At 39.2% G+C, this 11,656-nt stretch overlaps 1 long non-coding RNA gene across 1 annotated transcript; it reads right to left on the reverse strand.

The window, feature by feature from the left end:
• Positions 1 to 9,304: 9,304 nt before the first annotated feature.
• LOC114820325 (uncharacterized) lies at positions 9,305 to 10,454 on the reverse strand. The gene is made up of 2 exons (XR_003767801.2): positions 10,254 to 10,454; positions 9,305 to 10,127 (listed from the first exon to the last, which is right to left on the reverse strand). It is a non-coding gene; the product is annotated as an uncharacterized lncRNA (long non-coding RNA).
• Between the last annotated feature and the right edge of the window lie 1,202 nt (positions 10,455 to 11,656).

Consider the following 11,656-nt stretch of genomic DNA (forward strand, 5'->3'; position numbering starts at 1 on the left):
GAGATTTCTACCCCCACACTTAAACTTGACATTGTCCCCAATGTCAGAAAACACTATAATGCAAAAATAAATAAAATAAACAAAATAATAAAAAAAAAACAAAATAAAGCAATTGGACTGAAAACTTCCCTAATTTGCAGTAAAATCAAGCGATGACCCTCAAGCTAAAATTCTGCAATCAACTTCAAGGGTGGAAATAACCAAAAGTTCCTGCAAAGAAAAGGAAAAATTCAGTTAAGTACGCAAGAAAATTAATTAAAAAAAATATTGCAAACGAAAAATTGAAAATTACGATAAAAGATAATGAATAAAACTAATAAGTAATCATTGGTCGTGCTTGTTGACTTTCCACAGCTTTCCTCTTGAACAGGGTGACACTTAGCTTTTTACTTGCAAGTGATGATTTGATGATATTGTACGGCGAAGCTTTGCTCTTTGGTGATGTTGCAGTTCCTTATTTGTTCTCCAAGCAGATGTGGCAGCTTCTCTAGTTCCTCAGTTCGGACTCCTTCCGCTGGGATGATTGTGCAAGCTGCATTCTTCTCTGCTTGTTTCTTCTGCACAACGGGCAGGCACGAGGGAAAGGTGTTGGTCCTTATTTCTTTCTTCAATCTTTCCAAGTGCCCACCTCTTGCTTTCTTTCTCCTTGTCCCTAGCTGAATTGTCTCCACATGCTTCGAGGTATCATTTTCACTTCCCTTACTGTCCCCCAGGCAGATGTGGTAGACGAAGAGAAAGCATAAAATGATGAAGATGAGTACTCGAGAGCAAGGCTAGGTAAGCAATCAGGAAAGGGTTCCAGGCAGTTGGCTCCAGATTGGAAGATTGATACCAAATGCTGGCTGATTGCTCTCTTTCTCCTTGTCGGAAAACAAAGACAAGGAGAAGGACATGGAGAAAGCATGATATGAGATACTCTTGCTTTCAACCTTTATGATATGAAATACTTTTGCTTTGAATGGGTTGTTCGCAGGAGTATCCCAAGGAATGAGGAACACAGAGTGACTCGAGAGAATTCTTTGGGAATGCATTTTCGGAGATGAAGAGGTGTTGAGAGGGTGTGCTGAGAGAGTGTGCTTTTGCTGTGGAAGGCGAAAGTAGAAACTTATAGGACTTGTCTTCACAACCGGAACTGTTCTCTCACTTAGTGTCGGCAGCCGGTGGATGGGTGAAGAATACAAATTACGCGCTTTCTGACAAAGCTGCCCGTAATTTCCGCAAAGCAGATTCCTCATTGATATCTAGAATCGGCGCTTCGAGCTCTGAGCATCGTCGATTGTAGAGGTAGCATGTGACACGTGCGGATAAATCTGGAAAAGAAGATTTGCCCGTGGGTTGAAGCCCAGCTTTTGAGAAAGCTAGCGTGTCTTTAACTGTTGAATTTCCCTCTTCGATTTCTGAATTGGTGCTTCGACAAACTGCCCGAGATTTCCGCAAAGCAATTTGCGTGTGACAAGTGACGACACGTCTGGACAATTGATCCTTTGAAATCCGGGGTTCGGCTCGTGGTTTCTGAGCAAGCCCAGCCTTTAAGAAATGAAACGCCTCTTTTGAGAAAAGAATCCGGCTTTTGAGAAAGGAACCCCGACTCTTCGATTTGCGAGAGGACGCTGCTCTGAGGAGCGCCTCTTCGATTTCTTCTTTTTATAGAGGCGTTAAGCTTGTTCCACAACACACTTGAGCTCCCCCTAGTAAACACTCCCATCTTGCACTTGTTTAATCTTGATCAGTCCAACTCTCTTCTTTCTTCACCACCTCTGAAAAATGTCTGGCCCTTCCGATCGTCGTTTTGACTTGAACCGTGGTGAAGAGGCAGCTCCGCCTTCACCAGACAACATATGGCGGCCATCCTTCATATCCCCTACCGGTCCCCTTACCGTGGGGGATTCGATGATGAAAAATGACATGACCGCTGCGGTGGTGGCCCGAAACCTTGTCACTCCCAGAGATAACAGACTGCTCGCAAGGCGGTCTGATGAATTGGCGGTCAAGGAGTCTCTGGCTCTCAGTGTGCAGTGTGCGGGTTCCGTATCCAACATGGCCCAACGCCTATATGCCCGAACCCGTCACGTTGAATCCTTGGTGGCTGAAATACAGAGTCTCAAGCAAGAGATTAAAGGGCTCAAGCATGAGAATAAGGAATTGCACAAGCTCGCACACAGCTATGCCACCAGCATGAAGAGGAAGATTGACCAGATGCAGGACACCGATGGTCAAATTTTACTTGATCATCGGAGGTTTGTGGGTTTGTTCCAACCGCATCTGCCTTCGTCTTCTGGGGCGGCACCGCGCAGTGAAGCTCCAACTGATCAACCTCTGCCGCCTCCTCCTTCTGTGGCCCCGCCGACTGCTGAAGCCCCGCCTACTACTGAAGCACCACCCGACCAATGAATACTATTAGTTTACATCATTGTAAAATTTTAATTTTAATTTTTTTTTTTTTTTTTTTTTTTTTTTTTTTTTTTCATTAATTTTAAATTTTATCTTTTTTTTTTTTTTTTCATTAATTTTAAATTTTATCTTTTTTTTTTTTTTTTTTTTTTTTATTTTTTTTTATGTAAATTAATGTAAAGAGACTTTGGTTAACCTTCCCCCACACTTAAACTAAGTAATACAAACTCACAGAAATCAACCAAATAACACAACTAACTAAACAAAACAAAATGAAAGCAGTAAAGATAAGGGTGTAAAAATGCAAATCTGATTGGGTTAGCGATTCCAAAGTCTCCCTTCGTTGAATGCTTGGGTTGCCTCCCAAGAAGCGCTTGATTTAACGTCTTTAGCCGGACGCATCTTTCCTTTAAATTTCCCTCAGCTCCATTTGTGCCTAAAATCAAAGAAAGAAAAATAAATCAAATATCAAAAGTAAAATACACAAACACCAATATAAACATAAACAAAAACAAAAATAAAAGGATTAGCAAAGTTACTAATCCCCGGCAACGGCGCCAAAATTTGATGCGAAATATATAAGCACACAAATTAAACCCTCTTTTTGACAATTGTAGTATAGATATAAGTAGGGTATCGTTCTAGGCCGGGGATTAGGAGGGCTTGCTAAAACCTCTAAATTAATTCAAAAATATTAAATAAGACTCAAGGACACAAAATTAGGCTAAAAACTCTAATAACTCGAAACACACTTAAAATGACTCAAAATAATGAAAACAATTAAATTAAACACTAGGAACTGAAATGGACGGAAATTAAATTAAAAGACTAACAATAAAGAAAACTAACTAAATAATATAATTTAATAATGGATGGGTGTTTGGTTTTGATGAAAAGTAAATTAAACTTAATTAAATTACAGAATTGATAAAAACATAAAATTAAGGTAAAATGATAAATGACGGACTAGCTAGAGGGTTCTTCTCCACACATGACACATATGCAACCTAAATTGATTTTCAGTTGTTCTTTCAATAAATTGTGAATCTCAATACTCCAGATTAACCGTGAACAGCACTTTTTTAATCTTCAAGTTTTCCTTAAGTTATTGAATTGGACGGGAAAACGCATACAACAATTCAAAACATTCTTCAAAAGTCCCCTACGTGAAAAGCACAATAGAGATACAATCAAAGATCATTAAACTTTGTGAAAACTATAAGCATTGACGAGGCATTCGTAACTATGAAAAGCATGATACTCTTGCCAAGAATTTACTTAACGTGATTGTGACTAGCAACCTTTACTACTTGTGAAAATAAGTTCATAACGATTAGGTGAAATTCACTTATATTCTAGCATCAAATTCATGCATGTAAATTAAGCGTGCACTCTCAACCAACATACACAAATCAGTTTTTATACGAACGGATAAGTAAATTGAAATCACAACTTATGAAATCACAACCGAAGGTAATCAATTCATATTACAAATATATTCATGGCTTTGAATTAACCTCTAGCCAAAATAAGTTTAATTACACATTATTAAAACATAAATAAAAGAGAAGTTTGGAAAGATTAAACCGAAAAATAAGGGAGTTTGCTGTCTGTCCGTGCCTCGCGCCACGTGCTTTTTCTGACCTCCCTGTCTCTCGGTCCTCACCTCTCCAGCTGCTTGACAGTCCTCAAGACTGCACAGCAGCCTTCCTCTCTCAATCCTTCGTTCCCCAGTCTGCGCCACGTGCTGCCAAGGCAACACCTTATTTCTCCTGACTTCTCCACGAGCTGCCCAAGCAGCTCTCCTCCTGACTTCTGGCCTCGGGCTGCGCAAGGCAGCGTCCCTCTTGGTTCAGCTGCCAAATGGCAGCCTTGCTTTGTACTTCTCTCCGTCCTCCCTCTAGCTCTCGCTGACTCCCTTCTCGAGCTGCCCAAAGGGCAGCTCCCCCTTTTCCTTCTATCTCTCCCCGCGTGCTTCTTTTTGTTTTCTGTTTTTCTATTCCCTCTTTTCCCGCATACTCCTGCCTTCCACTCCTCACGTTTCCACCTTGGATTCTTTCCTTTCTTTGTTCAACTCTTTCTTTCCACCGTTTTCTTTCTTTTTTTTTTTCTACAAAACAAAACCATCATGATGATGTTTCAAACATCATCACGACTTATCATTATTAAATATAATTTTTAATTTAATTTAAAAGCTGATCTACACAGACAGTTTTGACGAATTTATTACATAAAATTTCACTTGTTCTATTTTTATTTTCTTTGCATAAACAAATCCTATAAACACAAAAATAACGTAAATAGCTCAAAAATATAAGAAACTAACTAAGAAAAGACGAGTGAATTTGAAGTAAAAATATATATAAATATGATCCGATCACATAGCACCATCGAATGTTATGTGGACGATCTTGTCATCAAAACAAGAAAAAAGGAACATCATTTGAACGACTTAAAGAAAGTCTTTGACAGACTCCGAAAACATCAATTAAAGATGAATCCTTTGAAATGCGCATTTGGAGTGACATCTGGTAAATTTCTTGGCTTTGTGGTAAGGTATCGAGGAATCGAAGTTGACCCTTAAAAAATCAAGGCAATCATGGAAATGCCTCATCCTTGAAACCTGTGAGAGCTACGAGGACTACAAGGAAGATTGGCATACATCAGGAGATTATTCTCAAACTTATCTGGGAGATGTCAACCATTCACAAGGCTGATGAAAAAGGATGTGCCTTTCATGTGGGATGACGCATGTCAAAACGCTCTCAGCAGCATTAATGAATATCTTTTGAAACCCCTGGTGCTGATGGCTCCAATTAAAGGGAAACCCTTAATTTTGTATATTGCAGCATTTGAACGCTCACTAGGGGCAATGCTTGCAAAAAACAATGAAGAAGGAAAAGAAAATGCGCTCTATTATTTAAGTCGAACGCTTGTAGGGGCAGAGCAAAATTACACCCCTATTGAGAAGGTTTGCTTGGCTTTAGTTTTCGTTGTACAAAAACTACGACATTACTTACTGTCACACAACATTACTTTGATATCTAAAGCGGACCCACTCAGATACTTGATGTCAAAACCAATGCCATCCGGTCATCTTGCAAAATGTTCTTTACTACTATCGGAATTTGAAATCAAGTATGTCTCTCAAAAAGCTATAAAGGGATAAGCATTAGCTGATTTCTTAGCAACTCATCCTGTTCCCGACAACATGGAGTTACCAAGCGATTTGCCGGGATGAAGAAGTATTCTCGACATACGTTTCTCAATGGCAACTTTACTTTAACGGAGCGGCAAGGAAAAAAGGCGTGGGGGCAGGTATTGTGTTCATCACACCATGTGGAGGCCTAATCCCGTATTCATTTTCGCTCATGGAGTTATGTTCAAACAATGTGGCAGAATACGAGGCACTAATCATTGGACTTGAAATTGCACTCAAACTACATGTTGATTGCCTCTTCAAGCTTATGGTGATTCACAACTAATCATCAAGCAAATGAATGGTCAATATGCTATGAAAATGAAAATCTAACCTTGTATCAGGAAAGAGCAAAACACTTGGTGTCACAATTCCAAGAAATCAACATTGCTCATATTCCAAGGTCTGAAAATAACAAAGTCGATGCATTGGCAAAGCTAGCAGCATCTTTAACTCTCCCTGAGGAACGAGAAGTTAAAATTACAGTGGGAGAACAACATTTACTTCCTTCAACACTAGAGTGGATTGAAGAAAACCATGAAGTCAACGCGGTTACAGTCCTGGAAGTAGATGAATGTTCTGATTGGCGGCAATCTTTAATTGACTATCTTCAATATGGAAAACTACCAACTGATCCCAGATGAAGAGTTGATGTATAAAGAAGGGCCAACTGATTTGTGTATCTGAATGACAGATTGTACAAAAGGTCTTTTGACGGAATATTGTTAAGGTGTTTATCAAAAGAAGAAGCGGCCAATGCTCTCTCTGAAACTCATGCCGGTATTTGTGGAGCCCATCAATCTGGACCTAAGCTTGCAGCTCAATTGAAAAGACTTGGTATTACTGGCCTACAATGGTTCAAGACGCAATGAAACATGTGAAGTCATGTTGGGCATGTCAAATACATGGAGACTTCAAGCACCAAAATCCATTGCCCCTTCATCCGACCATCTTGTCTTGGCCATTTAATGCATGGGGTTTAGATGTGATAGGCATGATAACCACAAAATCATCCCTCCAACATCAATACATCTTAGCAGGCATGGAGTATTTCTCAAAGTGGGCTGAGGCAATACCGTTAAAAGAAGTGAAAGCGGAAGACGTTGCAAATTTTATAAAGAAAAACATAATCTATCGCTACGGAGTCCCATCCAAAATAATCTCAGACAATGCTCTTTACTTCAAGTGTAGGGCCATGGTCAATCTTTGCACAAAGTACAACATTCAACAAGCCTTTTCTGCAAGTTACAACCCAACCGCCAACGGTCAAGCAGAGGCTTTAAACAAAGTGTTGTGCAACATCCTAAAAAAATGGTGGCAAAGAACAAAAGAGATTGGCATGAACGCCTTCCTGAAGCATTATGGGCCTATAGGACCACCGTCTGTACATCCACCCAATGTACTCCATATAGTCTGGTGTATGGATCAGAAGTTGTGCTACTCTTGGAAATTCAACTACCTTCCTTAAGAGTAGCCATACAACTGACAAATCTCGAAGAAAATGTAAAAATCAGGTTAGCGGAACTTGAAGCACTTGATGAAAAACGACTTGCAGTGCAACAAAGACTTGAAGTCTATCTTGAGTGGCAGGTGCATTCAACAAAAAGGTTAAGTATAGATCGTTCTCTGTTGGAGATTTATCTTAACCGTCCGAAGACCCGTCGTCATCACCAGAAAGATGCAAGGAAAATTTGAAGCCAAATGGGAAGGATTGTATGTTGTCACCAAAGTCTTCACCAAAGGTGCCTACGAACTCTCTAACGCCAATGGGAAATGCATATACCCATGCGTTAATGGAAAGTTCATGAAGAAGTTCTACACATAAACAATGTGAAACGAACTCCAAGAGGGAAACAAGTGCAGAGGAAGCAAGTCAAGATAAATCATTTCCTCTGAACTACGTATGACTTGATCCCTCAAAAAGGGTATGTAGGCAGCCTAGCATTAAAGTTGGGTGCAGTCATAAAAAAATATAAAAACAAAAATAATTCCCAAAATTAAGGGATAAACTACGTTTGGCTTGATCCTTTCACAAGGTACGTAGGTAGTCTAGTTTTATTACTAGATACAGCCGTAAAAAAACACTTTCCCGAAAACAAGTGATGAACTACGTTTGGCTTGATCCCATCACAGGGTACGTAGGCAATCTGATCCCAAAAATTAGATACACCCATAACTCATAAAAAATTATATATTTTTCCCCTAACAGAATTAGCACTTGTTCGAATTGTCATATGCTAAAATTTGTCTGAACTCTTCCCAGACGAGAGTTTAAGGACAAAGCATACGTGATTTTCACTTATGTAGGGTGAAGAAAAAAGTTTGATGCACTGAAAACAATAAATTGTCATGCATGCAGCAATTGTACTTAAAGTTTAAAGCAGTAGCTATGTTTGACTAATGACACAACTATCTACAAGGAAACGTGCCATGTAAACTAAAAGTTAAAAGCGACGGCCATGTTTGAAAAATGGTACATCTATATTTGTAGAAACATGCTGCAGAAAATAAAAAAAAAAAAAAAAAAAAAAAAAAAGCCCTTTTAAACATAAAGGAAAAGACGACTTCATTACAAGATTACCAATTAAAGCATTTCTATATATATATATATAGAGGTAAAGGTACGGCATGCTGAAGTTAAACACGGCACGTAAACTGAGCAAGGGAGATGGGTAAAGGAATATGGTTTGAATAAAATAAAAAATTCAAATAAATCTCAAACGTTATGGTTCAATCCCATTATTATCAACCAAGTTTGCTCAAAAGAGTCTGCGAAAAAAGAGGAAAGGCCAACATAAATATCCCAAAATAGCAGGAGTGTAAAACAGAAGGAAAACCACATGAATCCCTACTCCGGTTTACTGCAAAAGTGGAGCAGGGAAGCAATCGAGTTCAAAAATCTTTCTTCTGCAGATTTGTTCAAAGCTTTAGCACGCCCAACGTCTGGGAGAAGCCCTTCATTCGCGTCAATCCAGGACTGACGAAGTTCTACATCCAATTTCTTTTTTTTCACTCAATTGAAGCTTTAAGGTCACTCACTCGATGCTTGACAGAAACTCTTCCGGAATCATACTGCTGACGAAGAACACGAACGACCTCATCTGCTTCTTTTCCACCAATGGTACTGCATGTGGATAAACTGCTATACACTAATGTTCTTAGAATTCCTGGGCAACTCAAGTGACTAAAAAAATCTACTCGGATGTCAAACCACTGTCAAATCAAAACATAAATGGAACTAGAGAAGAGAAAAAAATTTCAAGCCTCGCACATGTCAAAGCCATTTCCACGCACGATGCTTGAGCGGGCAACTGTTGAGCTATATATTTTCACAAACAAAATATTTTAGCAAGTCTTATTAAAAACAGGGAGACTTAAGAGAAAAATAAAAAATAAAAAAATATTCTACACTTGCACGTACGTGGACTATGACAAGTCTGATGGAGTTTTGTTATCTATGTGGCAACCAAGTACAGAGATCATGTGTGTCTAGAACTCTCCAAAAACCCCCCACGTTCTCCACTCAAGTGATGGCTTTCTCTCAGCATCTCCACACCCCAGGAAAATAGCATCCCACTAGCTTTAACTGCCATGTCCACCTTTCGCCTATAAAAAGGCATCAAACCAAAGCAAAGAGGACAACAGAAACAGAGAGGAGAGACTCTACACAAATTGTGAGAGAAATTGAGAGGAAAGAAGTAACGAAGTACTGTAGAAGAGAAGATGAAGTAATTCCATTACCGGCGATTGAGAAGCAAATTACAAGCAACAATCAGAAGGTACAAAACTATGTTTCTCTTCATTTTCTCTCTAGTAAATTTATTTTGCAGGCAAACGTTGTTGTTAAAAACCTTGGTCGGCAACAACAATTTATGCTAGCAACCGTCGATGTTAGACAAAAACCCAAACGGAAATGGCAATCGTACCACGTCTCCAACCGACATCTCCGGTGATTTTCCAGATGGAGTCTGTGCACTATGAAACTTGAAGGAAATAGATTTGATGATGCAATGTTGCATAGTGGCGGTCTTCCCAGAAATCCATGCATTATGCGGCTTAAAGAAGATGGGTTTGGTGATGCTGTGTTGCATAAAACCAAAAGAACCCGAAGGTCTAGATGGAGTCCGTGCACTACGCAACTTGAAGGAAATAGATTTGATGATGCAATGTTGCATAGTGGCGGTCTTCCAGAAGAAATCCATGCATCATGCGGCTTGAAGGAGATGGGTTTAATGATGCTGTGTCGCATAAAACCAGAAGAACCCAAAGGAAGTCGCGTCATTGTAGAAAGAGACCAACAACCAAAGCTGCCATGTTGCTGACACCTTCGACTTCTCCACAATCCTTCGCCGTCATCAACACCCTTCAACTGATGCCCTCCAAAATCAGTTGTCACGGTCTCTCCCGATGATTGCAACAGCTTGGCGTGGAAGAATAAGAAGTGGTCCCTGCTTATTAAAGAGAAACTGAAGATGCTTGGAGAGTTTGCATCAAATTCAACGAAGGAAAATGGTGCAGCAAAAGCAAAGTAGAACACCTGCAAAGGAAAGAACTTGAAGCAAATCACGTAGACTTCCCACTTGCAAGCCATTTTTCAAAGAAAGTAACAATAAGCTTCAAGTATGGAGGAATAAGGTTGCAGAGAAGAAAGACAGCAACTAACCCGTCTCCATTATTTGTGGCGCCTCGGTTCACTTGCCACTAAAACTCTACAAAGGAGCAACCCGACCACCGCCGTCATTGTCTTGAAGTTAAGGAAAAATTGTCTTGGAAAGGAAGGATGTATTGCTGGCATAGAACACCAAAAAATGGTGCGGGCTGCTGTTTAAGTTACTAGGAAAAGAAGACGATGTAGATGCTATCTGTGATCACAGAAGATTAAGTTAGAAGACAAAGCATCCAGCAAGGAAGAGAAAAGGTGGAGTGCTACTACGGATAAAATACTCCCCAAATAAACTAGAAATGTTGCTCCACATGGAGATTAAATGAAAAAGGAAGAAAGTCAATGGCCTTTTCATTTGTTTTATTCATATAGGAGTTTATTAATTTTTGGCTCTGAGAACAAGAAGTATGGAGACTATGTCCTCAAAAACCTGTCCTTCATGAGATCACCAAATATGCATAAACTTGTCAGCAAAAGTTGAACACGACTCAAAGAATTTGACACGTTGCTGCTACTCCATTCTTCGAAGACGTTCCAGGAAAAAGCAGGAACAAAGAAATAGTCATGTTCATCACGTGGGAGTCTACTCACATAAAGGAAAAGTAAGGTCGATTGAAATTAGAAGTCCCATTGGAACTTGGAGACCTTTAAAGACAAATAAAGAAAAGTGTGAAGCTTGCTGTCAGAAAACTTGAGTCAAATTGGTTCAGAGTCCCATGGTTAAATGGAGGTGAAAGTTCAAAAAAAAATACATATATATATAAAAAAGAAGGGGAAATGGATGCCAAAGGAACCTGCACCTCACGTGAAGAGGAAGGAAGTTTGTTGAACTTTCAAAGTCCTATTGGAACTTGGAAACTTTAAAAGTCACACGAAAAAAAGAAAAAAACAAAGGGGAGTTTGCTGTCAAAAATTTGGAGTCCCACTTTGCCTTTAAGTCTCAGCCACAAAAGAGAGAAAATTGTACCTCATGTGGGAGTACTCACATGAAGAAAAAAGGAGGTTGTTGAAATTAGAAATTCTATTGGAACTTGAAGCCATAAAATCACATAAAAAAAAAGAGAAAACAAGCATGCTGTCAGATTAAAAGAAAAACTTGGGTCATGGGCAAATTGGTTCAAAATCCCATGACAAATGGGTTTGAAAATTCAAAAGGAAATTATAAAAAAAGGAGAAGCTACTTCTTAACGAATTCCATCAAAAGCTTTTTTGTGCTAAGACTTTGACGCCATGTGATATCCCATCTGGATTTGGAAAAATCAAAGTGTACAAGGAAAAAAATAAGAAGATTGCTACGTACAATTCCCTCAAATTAAAATGGGAAGGCTATCCATGAACCCAAAAAGAAAAAAAGAGTAGCTCTTCCATATTACTCATATGGGTTTTATGAATATGGCATCCAT

Source organism: Malus domestica, chromosome 13, assembly GCF_042453785.1.
Source record: "Malus domestica chromosome 13, GDT2T_hap1".
Classification (NCBI taxonomy): domain Eukaryota; kingdom Viridiplantae; phylum Streptophyta; class Magnoliopsida; order Rosales; family Rosaceae; genus Malus; species Malus domestica.